Source organism: Pelobates fuscus, chromosome 1 (assembly GCF_036172605.1).
Source record: "Pelobates fuscus isolate aPelFus1 chromosome 1, aPelFus1.pri, whole genome shotgun sequence".
Lineage (NCBI taxonomy): Eukaryota > Metazoa > Chordata > Amphibia > Anura > Pelobatidae > Pelobates > Pelobates fuscus.
In genome coordinates, this window is record NC_086317.1 from 250,877,311 (window position 1) to 250,903,863 (window position 26,553).

The 26,553-nt window shown below is 43.1% G+C and overlaps 1 protein-coding gene across 1 annotated transcript in view; it reads left to right on the forward strand.

The window, feature by feature from the left end:
- Positions 1-4,208: 4,208 nt before the first annotated feature.
- The window catches only part of LOC134614467 (gap junction alpha-4 protein-like), a 46,311-nt gene continuing 23,966 nt past the window's right edge, over positions 4,209-26,553 (forward strand). The window contains exon 1 of the mRNA XM_063458343.1: positions 4,209-4,270. The gene's annotated coding sequence lies outside the window, so the exon portion shown is untranslated. The remainder of the gene's footprint in view (positions 4,271-26,553) is intronic.

Genomic DNA, 26,553 nt, shown 5'->3' on the forward strand with positions numbered 1-26,553 from the left:
CTTAATTTTAGTAATGACAGGAGGCGAATATTTCCCGCCCTGGAATTTCTTCTTTCCCACCCCAGGTTATTTAGTTTGTTTTCAGGATTAGGTCCTAGTGATCAGGTAAGCATGCAGGTTCTTGCTGTATATGTTAACATATTTGATACGTTGTTTGGTTATCATGTATGGATTATGTAATTTATCAGTTTTTCCTTTGAATTTGGTTGTGGTTGTTATGTTTTTCACGTTCTGTTTTGATGCCCTATGTTTAGGTATAAGACTATGCATTTTACTATACATTACTGTTCAGACATACAATGGTTATGATATGCGGACATGCTGCCACGCCAGAAACCTTTCACCTTTTTCTTTTTCTTTCAGCGTGAACATCCATTTTACGGGACGAAGAATCGTTTTCCACTCCGTCACATCATGGATCTACCAAAGTTTATCCTTATATGTTATTGAATTGTTAATCTGTATTTATATGTTTATATACGACTGTTACCTTTTTTTCGCCTCAAAGAAAGAGGAAATGATGTCATAGACATGCCCTTTTATGGGCAGCATATATTTTCTCTGATTGGTTGTTACTGTTTCTATGCTGCTGGAGTTTTCAGTAAAGAAAGATATGCAAATATTCGCCTCCTGTCATTACTAAAATTAAGATTATTAGTACACTAAAGCTAATATAATCTTCAATTTCTATACAATTGTTTGTCAGATGATTCATCATGTGACCTTATTGCTCTCATGGGACATTATTGCACTTTAAACTGTGGCCCAGGTCACAATTGGAAACAGTGGATTTGTTTTATATGGACATTTGCCCATTAGCAGTTAATCTATCTGTGGACATGTTTAACTAGCAATATGATGACTTAGTTTGACATTTGCACAGGCCCTGGGGAGATAGCGCAGCTAAGCGGACAAGGGCACATGTAGGAGTGTGGGGAGAGATTCGTAGGAGTGGTTTGGGAAGAGTGTGTGGGTGAGCTTTAGGTTCTATGTGAGTTAGTGGGGGGGAGGTCTTACCTCAGTGCCACTTGGGATTCAGGCCAGCAAACAGCTTCCCGCCCGCCCACCCCTTGTAGTATTAGTTAGTCACAGCGAGCCGGGGCAATGTCCTTGCCAATTAAGTTTGAGGGGTTATATTTAAGGATGGAGTAAGTTTCAATATGTTTGCAGGTCTCAACCTCCCCTGCTTCAAATGCTTACATTAGGTTACCTGAGGCGTCGTGCCCATCGAGCGTGGATAAGGTCGGCTGATGGCGGGCATTGGAAAGATATGATTTTATGACGAGGGGGGAGGTGAGAGGAAGTTAATTAGGAACAATGTATGTTTATTGGCAAGGACGGTTGGGTCACTGTATAACACTATGTGTTGAGTTATATGTATATATGTTAATTTATGCTTATTAATGTCTAACGTTTTTGGTTACAGAAAAAGATGAGATTTAATAAATAAAGTTATGGATGTGTTATGCAGTAATCTATTTTATGTTATAATAAATGCTGTGACCTGTTTCATCCATACTAAGTTGTCTGTCGTTATTGGGGGCTTGAATGGGGTTAGTTATGTATTATGCTGCATCGTAATTCCCCACTATGTACATACATGGCTAACCTTAGTATTGCAAATTGTATCATTGATGATATGTATTGGTAAGGTCTTCATCTGAAGAACAACCTTTGTCATCTTGTTGAGTCCTTGGATGCCTTAACTTCAATTCCTTTCGACTTTGCTATTGTAAGTCAATATTTGACTTGACTGGACAATGTATTGTAGTCAGTGAAGAGAGATGGAAGAAATTGTATAGTAATGATTACTGGACCCCATTATATAACAATATGTATACACAATCCCAGTTTAACATGGCTTCTTATACTCAACTAACTGGCCTATGGGTTTTATGTCAGGATCTTAAAATATGCACTTGGGAAGATTGACTATTCAATAAAAAAATTTACTCAGTAAACTTTAAATTGTGATAACAGATGAAAAACGGTTTCATTATTAATAAAATTACTTACGGCTTGAATAATTTGATGTACATGCTTCATGTAATAGGTATTTACTAAATAAGCAGTATGACCAAATTTTGGGTCATGGTCCAAGTGCTATAAACTACTGGACAAAGCAAAGAAAACACAATGGAATTGTCGGGAGTATAGGCAGAAATGATAAACGTTCAGGCCTCTGTAACAGGATATGACATATCTGTAGGTAATAATGGGAAGAAAATGTCAAGCTACAGTAAAGATGGATGTACTTTGGCAAACCAGAATTCAATATTGAGTACACATTGACCCAACTATTCTACAGCAGGCATTGTTTATAAGTCATGGGAGGGTTTTCCATAAAGCTGGCAAATGCATTCTTGTTGCGAGTGAAGGGTCATATGAACAGGTTAGGGTGAGTAAGAAGACATTGCTGTAGAAATATTTGTTAGACCCAGCTGGTTACAAACTGGTTGGAGGCTGTAAGACAAGCTCATGCAGTGGCGACAAGCTGCCTAATATATGTTGCAACCAATAGACAAGGTCATCATCAAAGGGCCACAGCAGTACTCCTGTAAGGTCCCCAGCCAAGCATATCTCTACTAACATTACTGCATTATGGACTATGGTGGAGTGGACCGTTTAATAGACATCACTGTCCACACCATTTCCAATCCATTTCCAAATCTCTTCCTCCCTGTGCATTAAAGAATCAACCTTAGGAACAGGCTGTACTGAGCACAGCCCACAGCATGCACTGTCCACACAATGTGTTTTTGTCTGGCAGTGTGTGTGTTTCTTTCAGTGTGTATCATTGTGTCAGACAATGTGTATCAGTGTGTGTATCTGAAAGTGTATATTGGTGTGTGTGTGTGTGTGTGTGTGTGTGTCTGGCAATATGTGTGCCTAAGAGTGTTTGTGTGTATGTCTGGCAGTGAGTATTCCTAAATTTGTGTGTTTGTCTGGAAGTTTAAATATGTCAGTATGTACATGTGTGACTTTGGGGAAATATATCTGTGTATATATCCATATGTATGGAATGCTTTTATGTGTGCCTTTGAGTGTACATCTCTCTGTTTGGTAGCATGTGTAAATGGGGAGTCAGTTAACAGAGCAGTATATAGGACTTTGCCACTTACAGAAGTTCCACTTATTGGAACTTAAACAATGCATAAGTTGTTTTGTCTGATGTCAGAGCCAAAAATTACTGTCTGCCCTTGCATTACTGTAATCAATTGTCAAGTTGCAGCAGAATAGCAACAAAAGGTTTTGTATAATGTAAGATAAAAAAAAATCTATTTTACATTTTTTTATTTTATTATAGTCTATTCCTGCTCTTGAACAAAAAATTATAAAAAAAAGCTAGATTTACCTTAACTTACCACTTTACTAAATACACCTTTATATTATTGAGTAGGAGCACCCTTTTACCACCAGAACATCTGGAATTGTCCATGGCATGGATTAAACAAGGTGCTGGAAATATAACATAGATTCTGATCAATGTTAACATGATGGCAACATATTGGCTGCACATCCATCTGGTGACTTTGGATGCCTTTGTAGTACACTGAACTCATCGCCATGTTTATGGTACCAACTTGAGATGATTCGATCTTGGTACTTGTTACTTTATCCTGCTGGGTGTAGCCATTAGCAAAGGGGTGCACATGGTTACAAAGAATACCCAGGTTGACTGTGGTCTTTAAATTGTGCCCATATTCTACTAATAGGTCTAATGTAGGCCAAGAAACTATATTCCACCCCATTACCAATAAGTAACATAGAAACATAGAAAAACAGACATAAGTCTGAACTATTGACGCAAAGCAGGTTTGATCCATGGATTCATCTCGCTTCTGACTAATTCTGGCACTTTCAACTGCATTTTGCAGCAGAAATTGAGATTTTTCAGATCAGATGATGACATTTACTTAATTTTCTACTGAGTCTACAAGTATTTAATGTGGTTCCTATAGGCATGACGCATTGACTTAGTTAATGTATAGAGTGTGTTCTCTGCGTGATCAAATGCATCTGATGTGCACACACACCTTTTACTAATGATAAATCAATAGATTGGTTACCAAGTGATTTGACTTTTAAGAGTTTCCCCTTCCAACAGTGAGTTAAATCCTGTCCTTCCCCATTATCCCTGTCCCTCCCCTGTGCATCCTGCTTTTCTAACCCTCTGCTTTCATTAATATGTGTGTAAAGGGATAGACAGAAACTACTTTAAACTTATTGCCTGCCATCTTCTTAGTTTGCAAGCATCCCCTGATCTCAGGTAAGCAAGTGCTCAATATTCTGTATTAACAGGCAGTGTTATACATCACTCAGAATGTTTAGCTGCGTTGACAGTATTAAGACCTGAAGCAACCTATACAGCAACATGTAGTAACATAACGGATTGCAACATTGCTGTATTGTGCTTCTTATTAGTGACTGGTTCTGTTTATAGTAACCACCGTGACCTACCTTAAATCTGCGAGTTACAAATTGTTTGGTTTTGATACCCTGTTCTTATTTCTGTGTAGTCTGGATATTAAGATAGACTTCTTGATTACATTATGTTAATACCAAGGATATATGTCATTACATTTCATGAATCTGATGCCATGGATGTTCTTTTCTAATGTTTAGCCTCTTCAACATCAGGGTTAGGCATATGCCTTGTTGCAGTACCAATTTCATGTTGATTGTGATGAAAGGGTTAATTAGCTCTTTGCATTAAATTTTCTAAGCATGGGGTGAGCTGAAATACGTCTTGTAAAATGAAAAGCCTAAAAAGCTTCCATGGCCAAAATCTTCTGTTTATTCAAGATGAATTTTTTAACACTTTTTTTTTTCTTTTTATCAAAATAGTTTTATGACCTAATTGCAGCATACTGTAGTGAATATAAACCTCCTCTGTTTCCAAAAGATGCGCTAACCGTTTATTCCTTTAAGTATATGCTAACACTTTCAAACTGCTGTCTTGCCAGCATATACATTTTAACATTCAGTATCCATTAATTCCCATTATATGGCTACAATAGCCTTTCAGATTTCCATCTGTAATCCATCTGTGACAGTGATGACAACAACCAAATATTTACATTAAGGGGAAACATTAGAGAATGGAAACTCCTTTGTTACGCTATGCAGGTAATATGTAGAGCTGGTATGATTTCCCAAAGTCCGACCTTGCATTTGTTGCTGTACTACAAATCCCATGATGCTAGTAAATTATTCAGTTTGCATATTTAAATGGAATGCTCTCTGTACATAGATGGATGGATGGATGGATAGATAGATAGATAGATAGTGTGTACAAGTGAAAATAAAACAAAGTGTGACAATAAGGTGCTTAAAATACTGATAGTGAGACACTGATAGATTTGTGACTGATAGTGAAATATAGTGTGTGTGTGTGTGTGTGTGTGTGTGTGCATGTGTATATGTGTATATATATATATATCTTCTGAAATACTTTATTCTTCTTTACATAGTTGAATGTACTGACAACAAAATCACACAAAAATTAAAAAATGGAAATCACATTTTTCAACCCATGGAGGTCTGGATTTGGAGTCACACTCAAAATTAAAGTGGAAAAACACACTACAGGCTGATCCAACTTTGATGTAATGTCCTTAAAACAAGTCAAAATGAGGCTAAGTAGTGTTTGTGGCCTCCACGTGCCTGTATGACCTCCCTACAATGCCTGTGAATGCTCCTGATGAGGTGGCGGATGGTCTCCTGAGGGATCTCCTCCCAGACCTGGACTAAAGCATCTGCTAACTCCTGGACAGTTTGTGGTGCAACGTGACGTTGGTGGATGGAGCAAGACATGATGTCCCAGTTGTGCTCAATTGCATTCAGGTCTGGGGAACGGGCAGGTCAGTCCATAGCATCAATGCCTTTGTCTTGCAGGAACTGCTGACACACTCCAGCCACATGAGGTCTAGCATTGTCTTCCATTAGGAGGAACCCAGGGCCAACCGCACTAGCATATGGTCTTACAAGGGGTCTGAGGGTCTCATCTCGGTACCTAATGGCAGTCAGGCAACCTCTGGTGAGCACATAGAAGGCTGTGCGGCCCCCCAAAGAAATGCCACCCCAAACCATTACTGACCCACTGCCAAACCGGTCATGCTGGAGGATGTTGCAGGCAGTGTGAACCTGCTTTCATCTGTGAAGAGCACAGGACGCCAGTGGCGAATTTGCCAATCTTGGCGTTCTCTGGCAAATGCCAAACATCCTGCATGGTGTTGGGCTGTAAGCACAACCCCCACCTGTGGACGTCGCGCCCTCATACCACCCTCATGGAGTCTGTTTCTGACCGTTTGAGGAGACACATGCACATTTGTGGCCTGCTGGAGGTCATTTTGCAGGGCTCTGGCAGTGCTCCTCTTGTTCGTCCATGCACAAAGGCAGTGGTAGGGGTCCTGCTGCTGGGTTGTTGCCCTCCTACGGCTTCCTCCACGTCTCCTGATGTACTGGCCTGTCTCCTGGTAGCGCCTCTATGCTCTGGACACTACGCTGACAGACACAGCAAACATTCTTGCCACAGCTTGCATTGATATGCCATCCTGGATGAGCTGTACTACCAGAGTCACTTGTGTGGGTTGTAGACTCCGTCTCATGCTACCACTAGAGTGAAAGCACCGCCAGCATTCAAAAGTGACCAAATCAGCCAGGAAGCATAGGAACTGAGAAGTGGTCTGTGGTCACCACCCGCAGAACCACTCCTTTATTGGGGGTGTCTTGCTAATTGCCTATAATTTCCACCTGTTGTCTATCCCATTTGCAAAACAGCATGTGAAATTGATTGTCACTCAGTGTTGCTTCCTAAGTGGACAGTTTCATTTCACAGAAGTGTGATTGACTTGGAGTTACATTGTGTTGTGTAAGTGTTCCCTTTATTTTTTTGAGCAGTGTATATATATATATATACAGTATAGAGCCAGGGGTGTAACTCTTCAAAACACTTGTCCTAATAGATGTTTTCTGTTATATGTACCTCAAGAAGGAGTAGAGATAACAGAACATATCTTTTAGGACATGTGTTCTGAAGAGTTGCACCCCTGGCTCTTTGTCTAATTTCCAGTACCTAATGTTCTGCACTAGTAATAGGCTAACAAACAATTATGAACGTTTTGTTGCTAGGAGGTGTATTTTTTTTTCATTCTTTATTTAATCACAAACGGCTGGTGTCATCACAACAAACATATTGGCAATAGCTTATAACGGTTAAAGCTGAACATACATAATGATACATGCTGCATTTTTAAGGGAGTGACATTAGAGTTGAACTATAGATACATATTGGGATAACATGTCATAGGGCATGTGTCCCAGGTACTTATATTTTTAGCCAATAGAAAGGTTCTTTTGGTCACATCAGTAGGGATTGTGTACAGATATTTCCGTACATTACCGTAAGATGATTGATATATAGGGCAATTGCTAAGAAAAAAGAAAAAGGGCTAAGCAGTAGCCTGCCCTCTATGGGTTTTATCAGTAGAAAAATCTCTGTGAGTCAGAGTATAGGGATATAGAAAGGGTTAGATACAGATCACTGAAAGGAAGAATAAGAGAGAAGGTAAGGGAAGATAGTAAGAGCAAAAGTAAGGGTGTAGAGTTGGTCGGCGCGAACCTGTTTTTTTGACTAGAGTAGTGCAGTTAGATAGGAATAATCTCTCCATTGGCGGGGGTCTTGGTTTCTTATCGCTAGACCTCATAGTATGCCTCCCAGGGTTCCCATACCTTAGCAAATATTTTGGTAGATTCTCATGTCAAAGTTGTGAGCTTATCTATTATATAATTATCTTTCATTTTGGAGATCACCATGGCTATTGGTGGTGTGTCGGGCTGGAGCCAGGTCTGGGCCAGGGAGCGCCTAGTGGCTAGGTTAAGTTTGCTCAGGAGATGTTCCACTCTCGTCCAATTGTCAATTGGTTTTGAAAGGAGGAATACCCAGGGGTCCAGGTCGACATGTTTGGAAAAAACCTGGGATGCCATAGGGGAAGTAGTTTTGACACCTGATTGTTAGAATATTGTGTTAAAAAGAGAGACAGCTTATCTTATAGTACCTATCTAGGCCAGATGATAAAAGGTACCATGTTTGAGGTAATTAGTTTCAATACGCCTAGACAGCAGTACCAACTGTATTGTGGCTAGCTATTTTGAAATGAGATATTTAGGTGCTTGTTTTAATGATAATCATTATATTTCTGTAAGGGTTAAATCAGACCAGTGATAAACTCTAGCTCTGGTCGTGATTTTTTTTGTTCAGAACATTAGAGGTTAAGAAATGTGTCTGCAGACTGTCTCCTTGTATTATTATGGGCATATCTGGATAATGTCTTCTCCCTAGAGGCAGAATTAAACAGTCTGACAAACACACTGCCCGATATAGACTTATGGAGCACTTACTCTCAAACTGTGGTCATTAGTTGTGTTGAGATTTCAACTGGTATAGAGAAATAATGGGAAATCTTTTTTATGGGAAAGGTAAAAAAAAGAAGCAAACTGTTAAAAACTGGGGTGGAGTTGGGAATGCTGCCACCCCCTAAATGATACATGCATTAGACATCGCGTTATAGTGAGAATATACTTTCATTTCATAATTTATGCAAAAATAGCAGTTATAAAAAAGTTTCCAACTAATTAAGCTGGAGAGTTTTTTTTTTTTAAAATGATGTACGTTACAATTCAATCATTAAAGGGGCACACCAAGCTGAAACTGACTATTTAATAGATAACGTTAAAAAAGGTTGAAAACGATAGTAACATTTAAAGTTACTTGTTCTGTGCAAATCTTCACACATTATGTTATCAGCCTTGAGTTCTGTTCCCTCACAAGGTAGACTAGCTAAAACCTGCCTTAAATCCCCCCACCTGACGTCAAGGTAGCCTTTGCGAGGTCCAATCAATGGCTTCTCATAGAGAAGTGAATCATATGGTTAATCATACCTCAATTCTGTTCTTAACCTTGCATTGTTTTTGTGGGGGCAGCCTAAATTAAAATTATGATCATTTTGTATTACTGGTATTGAAAATTAAATGTAACATTACCATTCGAACAATATATTATTTTGTAATTAATACAAATAAGATTTGCTCAGTAGGGTCAGCCATCTTTGGTTGGAATAATCTCTGACCTAACACCATGTACCATATCAATATAGGAGACAATCCCTGCATTTTGTCTGTGCCTCTAACCAAAAGGGACTTAAAATTGTCTGTCTTCGTAGAGCGAGGGTTAGCTCTAGAAGCACTGAAAAGTAACATTTACTTATTTGTGTGCATTACTAAATAAAACACATATATGCTACAATACATGTAATCTTTTATTTTAAACAATAATAAAAATGACAGTTTTCCTGTATGCAGTCACTCTTTGGTAATATGATTACAGCATCAGTGCTGCTGTACCTGATTTCTCAAGGACATTTTAATAGAACTTCTCTGATGCATGAAAAGAAAAAGAAATATCAAGTTGCTGAAGGGGAAAATAGTCCAATATAAAATATTTTGCAAATTGACTGGGGAGGGCGGGAAATAAATAGCAAACAGCTTCCAGTCAGACCAGGTTGATCTGTGATTTACTAGGCCAGGGGTAGACAACCTTTGGTACTCCAGATGTTGTGGACTACATCCCCCATAATGCTTTTACACCAATAATGCTGACAAAGCATCATGGGAGGTGTAGTCCAAAACATCTGGAGTGCCGAAGGTTGCCTATGCCTGTGCTAGGCCATACTACAGAGAGGGTTAACAGACACAAAAGGGGTAGAGAGCAAAAGACGCATGGAGGTCAGATACACAAAAGGGTAATAAACAAAAATAAGGAGGAGTAACAAAGGGAAGGAGTAAGGCACAAGGGGTTAAAAGACAAAAAGGGGGTAACACAAGGGGAGGTAAGAGATACAAAAGGTGCAAAAGTAAGGGTAAGAGCCAAAGAAGGGTGAAGAGACATACAGATCTACACAGGCAAAGAAGGTGGCTGCAAAATGTCCTAACTTCCTACTATGGCATCCTGAGAATATGGACGCTGGTGGATGTGAGGCAAATAGTGGCAGGCCAGTAAAAGGGGACAAGCCCACCCGAGTAAATGGCAGGTCAGCCTGGTGTGAATACACAACTGTCTGTCTGTCCATCACTCAAGCTTTACCTCTAAGAGCTGACCTTGCAGACACCTAGTGCCCTAAACATAACACGAGTACACATGTGCTCATGCTATGAATGTTGGGTACAGTTCTCTGGTGTCCCCAAAAGTGGGACAGCAGGGAACTAAGGCGTCGACTGGACCCAAAAAACTTGACTGTCCTGCCAAAATTGGAAGGCAATTCAGCTGTGTAGCTAAAATTCCTTGAACCAGCCCTGCTGGAACCTCTTTCCAAATTCACATTCTGAAATATTTTTTAAAATTTCATATAGCAACATCTGTGGCTAAAAGGAAAACATAAACACAGAATAAACTGAATCAATGTATGTTCTGCTGAACAGGACATGATAAGAAATGTGACCTGTCTCTTCTTTCTCAGCCAAAGATCACAGAGCTCCCCTTCCGGAAGGATATGATGTATTTTACACATGTTCCAGGATTGACTCAATAAAAACAAAGCAGCATAAATAATACAGAGGAACTGTCACTTATTAATGTCTATCCCTTTACATTTTGCATCTCACAAGTAATTAGAGTCACAAAACCAAAGGATTCCAACAATTCGTTCTCCTTGACACCTAAAATAGTTTTCATTCCAACCAGGCTTTTAATATTTTATTAGGGATTTTAACTAATTCAGCTGTTAAGGATAATTGTCTAGGTGAGATAGACAGACTGCATTGTTAAGCCTAAAAGGCCAAACAGTAAAAAAAAAAAAATGTCATGGTCTCTTAAAACTTCAATTAGATGTAACTTAAATCTATCAGGGTTATTCACTAAAGTGGGAACTCACAGTGAATTTAGAGTGCATTTCAAAATTAGAGGACGACTATAGGCATCCAGACCAATTAAGTGGTCTGGGTGCCAGGTCCATCTAGGATTAACCCTGCCTTCTGTAAACATATCAATTTCAGAGAAACTGCTATGTTTACAATAGGGTTAATCAAGCATCTAGTGGCTGTCTCATTGACTTTCACAGTGAGAAGATGCCATCGTCCATAGGAAATCATTGAGAATGCTTTCCTATGGACTGGCTAAATATGAGCGCGGCTCTTGCCGCGCATGCGCATTCAGCCAATGACATACTACTATCCTCTCAGTAAAGTAGTACTTCCTGATATTATTTTTAAACCTTTGTGTAACGGACCGTTTTGCTCAAAAGGGGATAAAATCCGTTTAGGCGATAATCCCCTTTTTCCTAGACCAGCAGCTGCTGCAAGCACCAATCTCCCGGACTGCAAACTGTACAAATCTTCCAACTCCCGAACTGGAAACACACGAACCCTGGAAGCAGCCGAACAGGAAAAGCAATACGAACAGCTTACACTCCTGGCAGTCGGCATACAGTCAAATTCCCCCCCAAGAATGAGACAACACTTAAGCTTCAGGGTTAAGCAGGAACTCTGGACTGGCTCATCCAGCCCGGCTTTTATTTCCATCTCACACATACAGGCCACACCCAGGGGAGGCATAAAATAACCAATGACATAGATGTTACCTCCCACACATCCCCTCCCCTTAGTGTGACACATAATCCCATTATGCATACAGTGTAAAATATACTTTTACACAACTTTCATAACTTTAAAACCATACATCACATTCACATAAAAATACATATCCACAATCAATTCATTCAGAGGAACAACATATTAAAAAATGGCCTGAATCCGAGCAGGGGTTCAAAAGTTACTAAAAGTATCTTTTGTCCCTCCTGGCTGGCAGAAAAACATCCCCACAATGCACCCTGGTTTCCTCCCTTCTGCCCTGGAGTTAATTGGAGAAGTAATCCAATTATCCAGGACTAGAGGCAGACTCCATTAACCACATGGTTGCAAAACGACATAAAACACTTTAAAATACATAAAGTCACATTTTACACATAACACACAGACATTTCACATATCCCAAAAAGTCCCAATAGGTCCACGGATGGCCCTTAAAGGCCCAGTAGCAGTAATATAAACTATTACATGCCCAAATATAGTTTTTACAGTGCAATAGGTCCAGGGGCCATAGTCGCAGGACAGGAGGCTAGCAACCAGGCTTCTCCAGTTCACAGTGGCGAAGTTGGTTTCGCCACACTTTGTCCCTCTAATTTAAGACTACGTCCTCCTGTTGTAGTAGTTTTTATTCTTTTAAATATAGTCTCCTCCTTTACTGTGTTGATTCCCTTTATGTATTTAAATATTTCTATCATATCCCCCCTGTCTCGTCTTTCCTCCAAGCTATACATGTTAAGATCCTTTAACGTTTCCTGGTAAGTTTTATCCTGCAATCCATGAACCAGTTTAGTAGTCCTTCTCTGAACTCTCTCTAAAGTATCAATGTCCTTCTGGAGATACGGTCTCCGGCACTGCGTACAATACTCCAAGTGAGGTCTCACCAGTGTTCTGTACAATGGCATGAGCACTTCCCTCTTTCTACTGCTAATACATCTCCCTATACAACCAAGCATTCTGCTAGCATTTCCTGCTGCTCTATTACATTGTCTGCCTACCATTAAGTCATTAGGAATAATCACCCCTAAATCTCTTTCCTCAGATGTTGAGGTTAGTACTCTATCAAATATTCTGTACTCTGCACTTGGGTTTTTACGTCCAAGATGCATTATCTTGCACTTATCCACATTAAATGTCAGTTGCCACAACTCTGACCATTTTTCTAGTTTACCTAAGTCATTTGCCATTTGGCTTATCCCTCCTGGAACATCAACCCAGTTACATATCTTCGTATCATCAGCAAAAAGACATACCTTACCATCAAGACCTTCTGCAATATCACTAATAAAAATATTAAAGAGAATGGGTCCAAGTACAGATCCCTGAGGTATCCCACTGGTGACAAGCCCATGCTTCCAATATACTCCATTTACTACAACCCTCTGTTGCCTGTCACTCAGCCACTGCCTTACCCATTCAACAATATTGGAATCCAAACTTACAGATTGCAGTTTATTGATAAGCCTTCTATGTGCAACAGTGTCAAAAGCCTTACTGAAATCTAGGTAAGCAATGTCTACTGCACCACCCTGATCTATAATTTTAGTTACCCAATCAAAGAAATCAGTAAGATTAGTTTGGCATGAGCTCCCTGAAGTAAACCCATGTTGTCTCTGATCTTGAAATCCATGTGTTTTTAGATGTTCAACAGTCTTATCCTTTAACGTGATTTCCACTAATTTCCCCACTACTGAAGTAAGGCTTACTGGCCCATAGTTGCCCCACTCCTCCCTACTACCTTTTTTTGTGAATGGGCACAACATTTGCTAACTTCCAATCTTCTGGGACTACTCCTGTTAACAATGATTGGTTAAATAAATCTGTTAATGGTTTTGCTAGTACACCACTAAGCTCTTTTAATAACTTTGGGTATATCCCATTAGGTCCCATTGACTTATTTGGGAACACAACTGTTAACTAAAATAGAAAACAGAAAAGAGGGAGTCAGCCTGTTAGACGGAAAGCTCTGAAACTGGAAAGATATAGGGTTTCACCAAAAAACCAATGAAAGAGTATATAGACAAATATTGATTACTATACAAGATAGTAACCGTTTATCCAGGAGCTTACTTAGTAGTGTGAGTGAAATAAAATAAATAGAAAATTCATCAATTTGACTGAGAAGTGAAAAAGTAGTGAGAAAATAGTGATTTAGAGTGCAGATTATGTGACGTCCTATGATATATTGGATTTAACCCTTTAATTGGATTAACCCTTAATCGTCTGACTTATTTGTGTAATACCCAGATATGTGGGACCCAAATGGGTAGAGAAAAATATGTAAAGAAAAAGAAAATAAAGTGAAATTTCAATACTTAATTAGAAAAAATTAATAAGAATAGGTATCAGTTAGGAGGATACAGTAACCAAATGGTTAAATTGTGTTCACACAGTATCCCATATCTTCTATTCCAGCAAATAGGTTTAGAATGAATAAGCTTAATATAGTGAACTATTCTGAATTGGGCAATATAAGTATATCGCTGAAAACAACTGTAGGTAGTAAAATATTGTTTAATAAAAATATAGTTTTTTTTTTTAAAATAATAAAATATTCAAAAAATGAAGTAAATAGCTCATCCACAATATTGGTACCAGTCTATTTTGGGTAAAAATTGTAAGTCCACATTGTTAAAAAGTATGGATGGATCCGGATGCTGTGTGAGATCCTCTTGCCCAGATCCTCGTTGCCGGTGAGGACGGCGTGCGTTCCACAGTGCGTTCCACCTCGAGCCTCACTTCGGGGGAACAGCACTGTTCTCGCGGCGGTGATAGTAGTGCGCCTGGGATCCGGGATAGGTGAATTCTTCTATGGAGGTACCCTGACCGGATAGTGCGGATGTTCCTTGCTGTTCTGGCTGTCTAACGCGTTTCGTAGAGAGTGGCTCTACTTCATCAGAGACGTATAATTGACCCATTGACTTATTTGTCTTTACCTTTGACAGTTGAAATAGTACCTCTTTCTCTGTAAAATCACATGTAACAAATTACTCATGTGAGGATGTGGCCACGCCCAGGAAGTAGCTAGCGCGAGAAGCTGGCGGGCAATGGCGGAGGTCGGAGCTCGGTCTTGTGGACGCGCGGCCCATGCAGCTTGAGCCGTCGAGGAGTGTGACCGGAAGAACTCAGTGCACGCTTCCACAGGTTCGGCATCTCTGGTGAGGTGGTGAAGCTGCCTCTGTGCCCTGTGCCGTTGTGGAGGAGGCTGCACGAGTGTCTGCTCCCCATGGTGTCCAGGAGGGAATGTTGGATGGTGAAAGGTCACTCAGGGAGGCTCTGTGAAAAGGATTGTAAGGACTGGATTAAATAGTAAGTCCGATATATTTCTCACATGAGCCCCCCTATAATAAGCTAAAAGAGATATGCAGAGTTAAAAGGCCGGCAATAAAGAGAGGAAGGAAAAAGGAAAAGGGGTCTTTATAAGAAAAGAAAAAGAAAGAAAAAGAAAGGTCTTTAATGGTGACCAGACTAGGGGAGGAGGAAGGAGGAAACCCAGAGAAAACTGTTTAGTGCAAGAGGAGACTGAAGGAAAAGGAAAATAGACCCTGAGAGACAACAGATGAAGATAGAGCGGAGTAAGGTGCCGGGAAGGGGGAAGAAAGAAGGAAAGTGTAAAGGGGGTTAAGAGGAAGGGAAGACCCCTGTCCTAACTCAATTCACCCCCAAACGTATTCCCCACGGTTTCTAATACCATCCCTTTCTGGGGCTCATGGGGCTAGGATACCTCTACTACCTCAGGCTGTATTTTATTGAGGAGTAGGGTTAGCCCCGGTTGCTTCTGGTTGAGTTTTGAAGAGTGTATAGAAAGGAGGAGGGAGGCTGAAGAAAAGAAGAAGAAAAAAGGAAAGGAGAAAGAGAGAAAGAGAGTAAGGGGATGGAAAAGTAAAATGGACATAAAGAAGATAGAAAAGTAGTTAACTCTCATACTAATTTCAGCTCAGTTAAATCCCCGTTGGGAAGATTGGACTTTAAAAGACGTTTTTTTTTTGTTTTGTTTTTTAGATTGGGACCCAGAAGTATTGATTTCAGCTATGCTCATCCAGAGACTTTCAGGATTTTTATATGGCTTGATGATTGGTGGTAAACCAGCAGAAATATAACAAGTTATTTGTTCTGATAAACGCTGGTCGTTATATAATCTATTTTTTTTTTTTTTTTTTTTTTTTTTTGGAGATTCCGTGGTTTGTTCTGGTCACTTATAGTGAACTTAAAATAGTGGGTCTCTATTGTTAATTTAAATTAAAATTTTTTGTTTTATTAGTGTTAAATTGTGTTTATAAGAGAGGTCAAAATGAAAAATAAGCATAACCAAAACTCTAAGGGTAAAGTAAAAGGCAAAGAAAAAGATAATGCAACATCGGCTAGTAATTTTTTTATCCCAATTATGACACGTAATAGTTCTGAGGAGTCAGCACTGACATCAGGGACGCAAAAAGAACTAGAACACTCAGATAATTTAATGACATCAGCTGAATCATCTTTAATTGATGAGTCAGTGGAGGTAGATAGTCAAAGAGAAGAACAACTTACAATCGCCAATATGAAGGAAGTAATGATAGATTTATTAAAAGATCTAAAGGTGTCCATGGTGCATGAAATTTCGAGGGAAATTGCTAAAAATTCTAAAGCTATAAATACTCTCTCAAAGAAAGTTATTGATCTAGGTACCTAACAAGAACATTTGATAGAATCACATAAGCACTCCAATCTGGAAATACAGAAATTAAAAGCGGATTTTTGGGGTTTAAAACAGAAATATAGGGGGCGGAGCCTGAATACCAATGGAGCAGGACGTGTGAAGCCTGAGCTCTCCCATCCTCGAGCCTTAATCCGCCAACATCAGCACCTTTTACCATGCATCCAGCCACACAAACGGGCTACACGACACCCATAAAGCCCCCTGCCCGACATAATAATGGGGGGAAACAAAAAGAAAAAAGAAACCCCACTATCTGTGGCATCCATGTTCCGCACCACCAGAGAACAAGGGCGGCCATCTTTAAGCCAGGAGGCCCAGGAATCCGGAGCAGACTCTGACGACAGTGAGGCTCCAGACAAAGACACAACTAACAACTACACGAGACCACAAGAACCACTTACTAAAATTGACCTCCGCCAGATGTTACAAGACGCCTCGGCAGACATAAAGGCGCACACGGCCGCAGAACTGGAGCGGCATATATCAGGCCTCAAAGGGGAAATCGAGACCCTGAACAACCGCACATCCCAGGCGGAAGCTGACATAACACAAATTAAAGCGAATACCACCCAGCTCAGACAAGACATCTTCTACCTAAGTGATAAGGTACAATTTCTAGAAGATAGCCTGGAAGACCTAAACAATCGCTCTCGTAGAAATAACATCAGGATAAGGGGCATGCCAGAAACAGTAGACGCGGACGCCATATTGCCCACGCTACAGGAAATATTCCGGTCCATGCTCCCTAACTCCTCAGATCAAGAGAGGGAGTTAGATAGGGCGCATAGGGCCCTGCGGCCCCTGGCCCTCAACCCATCAGTCCCAAGGGACATCATCGTCCGCCTGTTACATTTTGCCACGAAAGAAAAGCTTATGGCGGCAGCCAGAACCACGCAACCAAAGCATGGGACCCAACCCACACGTCTACTTCTTCCAGGACCTGGCTCCAACCACGCTGAGGAAACGAAGGAACCTAAAACCCCTCACCACAGCACTAGCCCAAAAAGGACTGAGATACCGGTGGGGCCATCCATTCAAACTACAAGTCCGCATGGGAGATCAAGAACACGTTCTACACCACCCGGCTGAAATGGAAGAATTTGCAGCGACCTTGGGGCTACAGCTTACCACCGGGGTACCAGCAAGGGACCGACGCAACTACAACGAATCCATGGAGGCCCACAACACCGACCACAACCAACAAACACCCCGACAACAAGCCAAGAAAAGACCACACCCAACAACTGGGACTGCCATCCAGGCACCTACGACTTGAACCCGGCCCTAGTGGCCGCTGGACTCTCTCTCTAATCAGCGGAGAATACCGCGGAAAACTAAACAATCATTCAGGCCTGTATACCCTGAAATGTTTTAATGTTTACTCATGTTACTGTTATAATGTTAATATGGAGGTTAGCATACTGGCGACCCTATGCAAAGCTAAAGGACAGGGCCTTACCCACCTATGCCACAAGGTTCCCTTGACCCTTCCTAGTACTGAAGTTTGCCACTATAGTGGCGTTGGCCTGACCGGCACCGCTACAAAGCTCAGTCTGAGCACTATTTAATTAGAAGGTGAAGGCCCAATCCACCGTCATGGCAGATAGACCCTCCTTCTGCTCTGGCCCACTGTAGCGTTACTTACCTTATCCGGGGGCCGGCCGCGGTCCTCTCTTCAAGCCGCGCACGGTCCTGCGGCTGCACGAGCCGCGCACGGCTCATCCGACTCTCCTAACAGGAAGACGGGCAGTGACCGCGAGATGCGGTCACGTGTCCCGCCTGCAGCTAAGAGCGCGCCGCGAGTCTCGGGCGCGCTCTTAAAGAGACAGTGGGAGCCTAAATTGCAAAAAGGCTCCCATTGGCTCCTGTCATGCCAATCACCCCATACACTTACCTTTTGGGGGTGTGGAAGTGACAGGAGCCAATCACATTAGTTTGAAGGTTACTTATACTTACCCTTTTCCCTTAGTTCCTTGCCCTATCGTGGTTTCTGCTACAGTTCCCTTTAGTGCTTGTTGTGTTCAGTTGTGTTTCTCCGTATTTGACTTTGGCTTTGTATTCTGACTTTGTTTTCGCTTTATCCTTGTCTGTTCTGTTTGCCGGCTTGCTGATTCCTGTGTACCAGACCCCGGCTAGTTCTCATTTACGCTGTCTCTTTGTGCCCTTGACCTCGGATCGTTCCTGACTCTGTACTTCTCCTATTACGTCGAGTCCGGCCACTCTAAGGTCCGGTAGACGTATCTCTCCTCTGTGCTGTCTTCTGTTTGGCTGGATCCTGCGTGTAGGGGTATATTCTCGTTACATTACGATAGGGCCATGGACCCCGCAGATTTAGCTCAACAGATGGCGTCCCATGAGGCTAGATTTGTAGAGCAGGATCACCGTATGGATCAGATAGCTCAGGCGCTCCAGACGCTCTTAGCTAGAACTATTCCAGCAACCACACCTAACCCTCCTACACCCCTGCTTCCTGAAGTATCCACTTTGCCTACTACTTTGGCCCATTTAACACCTCCTCCTAGGTATGGAGGGGATTCTAAGACATGCAGAGGGTTCATTAACCAAATAGAGTTTAATTTTGAGATGTATCCACGTTCGTTTCCCACAGAGAGGTCTAAAGTTGGGTTCTTTATGCACCAACTTACCGACAAAGCACTTGAATGGGCGAATCCTATTTGGGAAGCTAATGGACATATGGTGCATGACTTTCACAGTTTTCTAACAGCATTTCGCAGAACTTTTGACACTATGAAAAGGTCTAAAAATGCCGCAAGAGCATTAATGAGAGTTAAACAGGGTTCTAGGTCTGTGGCTGATTACGCTATTCAGTTTCGTACTCTTGCCTCACAGGTAGATTGGACCAACAATGGGTTAACTACTGCCTTCATGGAAGGCTTATCAGACTCTATATTGGATGAGGTAGCAGCTAAGGAGCTTCCTGTTGCTTTAGAGGACCTTATTGACTACCTCATTGATATAGATAATAGGATTCGTGATAGGCTCTATACCAAGAACAGAAATAGACGTTTTGTTACACCTATTCACCCCAGAGTTGATACACCGGAGAATGTAAAAGTATCTGAAGAGGAACCTATGCAATTAGGGGTTGCCAAACTCTCTGATAATGAAAAATTACATAGGAGAAGGGAGGGACTCTGCCTATATTGTGGTAGGAGAGACCATATGGTAAAGGAATGTCCTTTGCTCCCGGAAAACTCTCGCACCTAAGACCTTATAGGGGACTGGCCTTGGGTGTGATTTCTAAGTCTCTTACATTGCCTCCTAACCGACTGCTTCTCCCTGTTTCTTTACATATGGGAGAGAGTTGTATCGTTGAAAATATATATGCTCTGGTTGACTCTGGGGCAGCTGAGAATTTTATAGACTCTAGTTTTGTAAAGAAAAACAACATTCCCATCAGGGAGAAGGAGATACCCTTGGCCGTTGAGGCCATAGATGGTAGACCATTGATATCTCCAGTTGTTACTCATGAGACTGCACCTTTACACATGTACACAGGGGTTTTACACTATGAAACCATTCGGTTCCAGGTCATCACCTCTCCCTCTTCACAGTTAGTGTTAGGGTATCCATGGTTACGTGCCCACAATCCCATTTTTGACTGGGAGATCATGGAGTGAAGCCTGCCATGAGTCATGTACTATTGAAGTCACGCCTGTGAATTCTATTAATGTTCCTACCATTCCTCCTTTGTCTACGGTTATACCCTCTCAGTATTTATCTTTAAAGACTGTCTTTGATAAAAGAGAGGCTGACAAATGACCGCCTCACAGACCCTACGATTGTGCTATTGACTTGTTGCCTGGCACTATACCTCCAAAGGGCAGGGTGTACCCTCTATCGGTTCAAGAAAACCGTGTCATGGAGGAATACATTAAAGAATCATTAGACAAGGGATTTATTAGGAGATCCTCTTCTCCGGCTGGAGCGGGGTTCTTCTTTGTATCAAAAAAAGAAGGTGATTTAAGACCTTGCATTGATTATAGAGGTCTTAATAAAATCACCATCAAAAATGCTTACCCTATACCATTAATAACAGAATTGTTTGACAGGCTCAAACATGCTACGGTATTCACCAAATTAGATCTTAGAGGAGCATACAATTTGATACGTATAAAAAAGGACCACGAATGGAAGACAGCCTTTAACACTAGGTCAGGTCATTATGAGTATACTGTCATGCCATTTGGGCTTTGCAATGCCCCAGCAGTATTCCAAGAATTTATTAATGATGTCTTAAGGGACTTTATTCACTCATTTGTTATTGTGTACTTGGATGACATTTTAATATATTCTACAGACTTACACACTCATCACAGACATGTTACGACAGTTCTGAAGAGCCTTCTTGCTAATGGTCTTTATTGCAAACTAGAAAAATGTCTATTCGACCAATCCGAAGTCCAGTTTTTGGGGTATTTGATTTCCGCTAAGGGTTTTCGGATGGATCCCCAGAAGCTCGCTGCGGTCATAGAATGGCCTCTGCCGCAAGGTCTGAAGGCCATCCAGCGTTTTCTGGGTTTCTCTAATTATTATAGACGTTTTATCAAAGGTTTTTCGTCTATCGTAGCACCTATTACTCGTATGACTAAAAAGGATGGCAATACACGTGCCTGGTCTACCGAGGCACTTCAGGCTTTTGACTTTCTTAAGACTACGTTCGCATCTGCACCTATTTTACAGCATCCTGTCCCCTCATTGCCATATATACTTGAGGTTGATGCTTCCGATATAGGGGTAGGTGCTGTCTTATCCCAAAGAGAGTCTCCTGACAAGCCATTGCATCCTTGTGGCTTCTTTTCTAAACAAATGTCCAAAGCAGAAAAGAATTATGATGTGGGTAATCGCGAACTCCTTGCTATCATTTTAGCACTCAAAGAATGGAGACATTTGTTAGAGGGCACTAAGGATCCTATCCTCATATTTACGGATCATAAGAACCTATCCTACCTTAGCGAAGCTAAAAGATTGTCTTCCAGGCAGGCTAGGTGGTCACTGTTCTTGTCTCATTTTAATTATATAATCACCTATAGGCCAGGTGATCGGAACACTAAAGCGGACGCTCTGTCCAGACAGTTCGAGACTATTGACAAACAGGAGATTGATGTTACTCCTGTCATTCCCCCAGACAGGATAATAGCAACTACTATATTGTCTATTTCCTCGCCCCTCTTGCAGGCCATACAAGCGAAACAAAGCATGGCACCTAGCGAAAGGCCTAATGATAAATTGTTCGTTGACGTTCCCGAGAGACGGGATATTCTGTCACTGTATCATGATACTGAGACTGCTGGACATCCTGGTATTTCCAAAACGGTGTCAGCAGTTTCTCGGTATTTTTGGTGGGATACCTTACGTAAGGATGTCACTGACTATATAAGTGCTTGTACTACTTGTGCATGTATGAAATCCTCTCGTAGAGTTCCTTGTGGGCTATTGCATCCGTTACCCGTTCCCGAGAGACCTTGGTCTAATCTATCAATGGATTTTATTGTTGAATTACCCCCTTCGAATGGTAACACAGTCATCCTAATGATAGTAGATCGGTTTTCCAAAATGGCTCACTTTGTGTCTCTTCGCAAGTTGCCCACTTCCAAGGAACTGGCTCTTATCTTCGCTAGAGAAGTGTTTCGATTACATGGTATTCCCTTATCTGTTGTATCCGATAGGGGTAGCCAATTTATTTCCAGGTTCTGGAAAGCCTTTTGTTCGGAGATGGGTATTTCTCTCTCATTTTCTTCCGCTTACCATCCCCAGTCTAATGGAGCTGCTGAATGTGCCAACCAGTCTCTGGAGCAGTACCTCCGTTGTTTTGTGTCTCACCATCAGGACAATTGGTCTGACCTGCTTCCTTGGGCTGAATTTGCTCGGAATAACGCCACTCATGATTCTTCTGGCAAAAGCCCTTTTTACGTTGTCTATGGCCAGCATCCCGTTGTTCTTCCGGCTGCATTCTCCTCACAGGGCATGCCAGTTCTGGATGAACATTTGGCTGGTTTGCGTAATACTTGGGAGCAGGTTCAGCGTTCTTTGGTGGACTCTGCTGCCCGCCAGAAGGCTCAGGCTGACAAGCATCGCAGAGCGGCTCCTTCCTATGTTGTGGGGGACATGGTTTTGCTTTCCACACGGAATATTCGCCTCCGGGTGCCTTCTATGAAATTGGCTCCCCACTTCATTGGTCCTTATCGCCTTATACATAAGGTTAATCCCGTTTCTTATGCCTTGGGTCTGCCTAAGAATCTGCGTATACCTAATGTCTTTCACACCTCGTTATTGAAGCCTTACGTACGCAACCGCTATACCCGGCATACTCCCCCTCCCCCTCCTGTCTCTGTGGAGGGTCATGAGGAGTTCGAAGTGTCTGCTGTTCTTGACTCTCGTTTCCTTAGGGGTCGGCTTCAGTACTTGGTACATTGGAAGGGTTATGGGCCTGAGGAGCGCAGTTGGATTTCTGCGGATGCTGTTCATGCTCCCCGCCTTGTACGTTCTTTCCATTCACGTTTTCCTGCCAGGCCTGGTCCTGCCCGCCCGGAGGGCGTGTCCTCGGGGGGGGGTACTGTAGCGTTACTTACCTTATCCGGGGGCCGGCCGCGGTCCTCTCTTCAAGCCGCGCGTGGTCCTGCGGCTGCACGAGCCTCGCGCGGCTCATCCGACTCTCCTAACAGGAAGATGGGCAGTGACCGCGAGATGCGGTCACGTGTCCCGCCTGCAGCTAAGAGCGCACCGCGAGTCTCGGGTGCGCTCTTAAAGAGACAGTGGGAGCCTAAATTGCAAAAAGGCTCCCATTGGCTCCTGTCATGCCAATCACCCCATACACTTACCTTTTGGGGGTGTGGAAGTGACAGGAGCCAATCACATTAGTTTGAAGGCTACTTATACTTATCCTTTTCCCTTAGTTCCTTGCCCTATCGTGGTTTCTGCTACAGTTCCCTTTAGTGCTTGTTGTGTTCAGTTGTGTTTCTCCGTATTTGACCTTGGCTTTGTATTCTGACTTCGTTTTCGACAGTTACAGTGTGTGTGTGTATTGCAGTGTATGTGTGGGGCAATGTATGTGTGTGGGGGCAATGTGTGTGTATGGGGGGCAGTGTATGTGTATATGGGGGCAATGTGTTTATGGGGGGCAGGGGCAATGTGTGTATATGGGGGGCAGGGGCAATGTGTGTGTGTATGGGGGGCAGGGGCAATGTGTGTGTGTGTGTATGGGGGGCAGGGGCAATGTGTGTGTGTATGGGGGCAGGGGCAATGTGTGTGTATATGGGGGGGGCAGGGGCAATGTGTGTGTGTATGGGGAGCAGGGGCAATGTGTGTGCGTATGGGGGGCAGGGGCAATGTGTGTGTGTATGGGGGCAGGGGCAATGTGTGTGTGTATGGGGGCAGGGGCAATGTGTGTGTGTATGGGGGGCAGGGGCAATGTGTGTGTGTGTGTGTGTGTATGGGGGGCAGGGGCAATGTGTGTGTGTGTGTGTGTATGGGGGGCAGGGGCAATGGGTGTGTGTGTGTGTATGGGGGGCAGGGGCAATGTGTGTGTATGGGGGGCAGGGACAATGTGTGTGTGTATGGGGGGCAGGGGCAATGGGTGTGTGTGTGTGTGTATGGGGGGCAGGGGCAATGTGTGTGTATGGGGGGCAGGGGCAATGTGTGTGTGTATGAGGGGCAGGGGCAATGGGGGTGTGTGTGTGTGTGTATGGGGGGCAGGGGAAATGTGTGTATATGGGGGGCAGGGGCAATGTGTGTGTGTATGGGGGGCAGGGGTTATGTGTGTGTATGGGGGGCAGGGGCAATGTGTGTGTGTATGGGGGCAGGGGCAATTGGTGTGTGTATGGGGGGCAGGGGCAATGTGTGTGTGTGTGTTTTTGGGGGGCAGGGGCAATGGGTGTGTGTGTGTGTGTATGGGGGGCAGGGGCAATGTGTGTGTGTATGATAAGAAGGATTTTTTTAATGTGTGTGTGTTTTTTTATTTATTTAATTAAATAAATGTTATGTCCCCCCTCCCTTCTTACCTTTACTGGGAGGAGGGGGGACATCTTTCGTTCCCTGGTGGTCCCAGTGGGGTTCATTGGTGGTTCCAGTGGTAGGAGTGAACTCTAGCCCGCGCTCCAGGGCTAGAGTTCACTCTCGCGAGATTTGGAGCGTTGCCGTGGTAACAGCGGCAACGCTCCAAATCTCGAGAGAGGAGGTCCCGGAGGAGCTGCTGGTAACAGCTCCCGGGTCCTCTCTCCCTCCCCTGCCGGTCGGCTGTCAGCAACGTGCCTGCGGACCGGAGAGGGAGATCACTGATCTCTAAACGGTAGCGGCAATCATAACATGCATATTCTCTTTACAGATATCTGAAAGCCTCAACACCTCTTTGTCTCGGACTCTATCACGCCCCCCCCTCAGTGACACTCGGCAAACGATACCTAGCGGCCCGACAAAACACCACAACTAAGGTAAAACACACATGGCTCGGAGAGGATGGGAGGTAAGGCCAATTTCCCCTCCAGACAGCTCCGACTTACCACATACACTCTAACCACAGTAACCCCCCTACCAGACGACCACACCTGCTCCCCACCACTGGGGCAACAGACCACCCAAGAGGAAACAGGAATAGGACCGCACCCAACTTCAGGTACCTATACCCCCTCAACCTCCGCCCCCACCAGGCCTAGCAACCTAGCTAAAGGACCAGGAAAGACCCAACCCTCCCCCCCCCCCTTACCTCATCTAAAAGGCGAACCCCTGACCCCCTACACACAAGGGCTCAGTCTGCCTAGCGCACGATAGGACACCAGCTGACCAGCACACAACCAATCCTTCCACACCAGACCCACCCAAACCTCCCCCCCTCGATACCCCTGTATACATAACGAGGCACTCGGCCACTAAGCACTGCAGACACCTTCAGAGCAGACCCACCCAAAAACACAACCGGACAATATGAGCACCAAATTGACATGCATCTCCATTAATTGCAAGGGCCTTAACAACCCAGCAAAAAGACACAACTAATGAGATGGGCAAACTGCTCAAACGCAGATATAATTCTGTTGCAAGAAAGCCATTTTACACAGGCCAAACCTTTCCTTCTAATTAGCCGACACTACAGGGAATGTCACATGGCAAACTCACCTACAACTAAACAAAACGGAGTAGCTATTTTGATGTGGAAAACTTGCCCACTTAGCACTAGACAAGTCTTAAAAGACCTACAAGGCAGGTTTATCACGCTCACAGGACAGGCAGGACACAACCAATATGCCATCACTTCACTATACGCCCCAAACACCCCGCATAAAATGTTCTGGGATACGTTCCAAGCCCACCTAGCCCTAACCCCAGCCACCTTAAAATCATAGGAGGAGACTGCAACGCCACGATGTCGCCATCAATAGACAGGCACAGAACAAGAAAACTCCCAAACCCCACAACCAAAATAGACAAACGTTTGCAAGATTTTGTGCTGCGACAGAGACTGGTAGACATCTGGCGACTACTACACCGACTACTAGGGATTACACATTTTATTCCCACCCACACAACTCATACTCCCGCATTGACCTCTTTCTGACTTCACCCTCTCTCACACACATGATCCAAACGGCCAAAATAGGCAACATCACATGGTCAGACCACGCAGACATCACAATAACAATCAAGGTCCCCAACGTACCCAGACCATGGTCCTGGAAACTTAACCCCACACTACTACACAACCCGCTGACGACAGAAGCAATAACAAACTACTTTACGCTAAACACGCTCTCCGCACCCTCACCGGGCATACTGTGGGCAGCCCATAAGGCAGTCATAAGAGGCAAAATAATAAGCCTAGCATCACACCAAAAAAAAACTCAACTAGCCGACTTAGCGAAATCTCTCACAAACCTTAGGACCCTAGAAACAAGCCATAAACTAAATCCCACACAAGACATTCTCACAGAAATGACGGAATGCCGAAACAAAATTAAGGACTTCATGACTAGAGACGCGACCAAAGCCATGCAATGGACAAAACAGACCTATTACGAAAAATCTAATAAAGCCGACACCTTACTAGCCCGAAAGTTACAACGCAGGACTGACCATAAACGAATAGACGTGATACAAGCGCCAGACGGCACCAAACACTCCATACCAACAAAAATCGGCGAGGTCTTCCAAAAATACTTTTCCACGCTATATGACCATAGCCCGAACACACAACAACATCC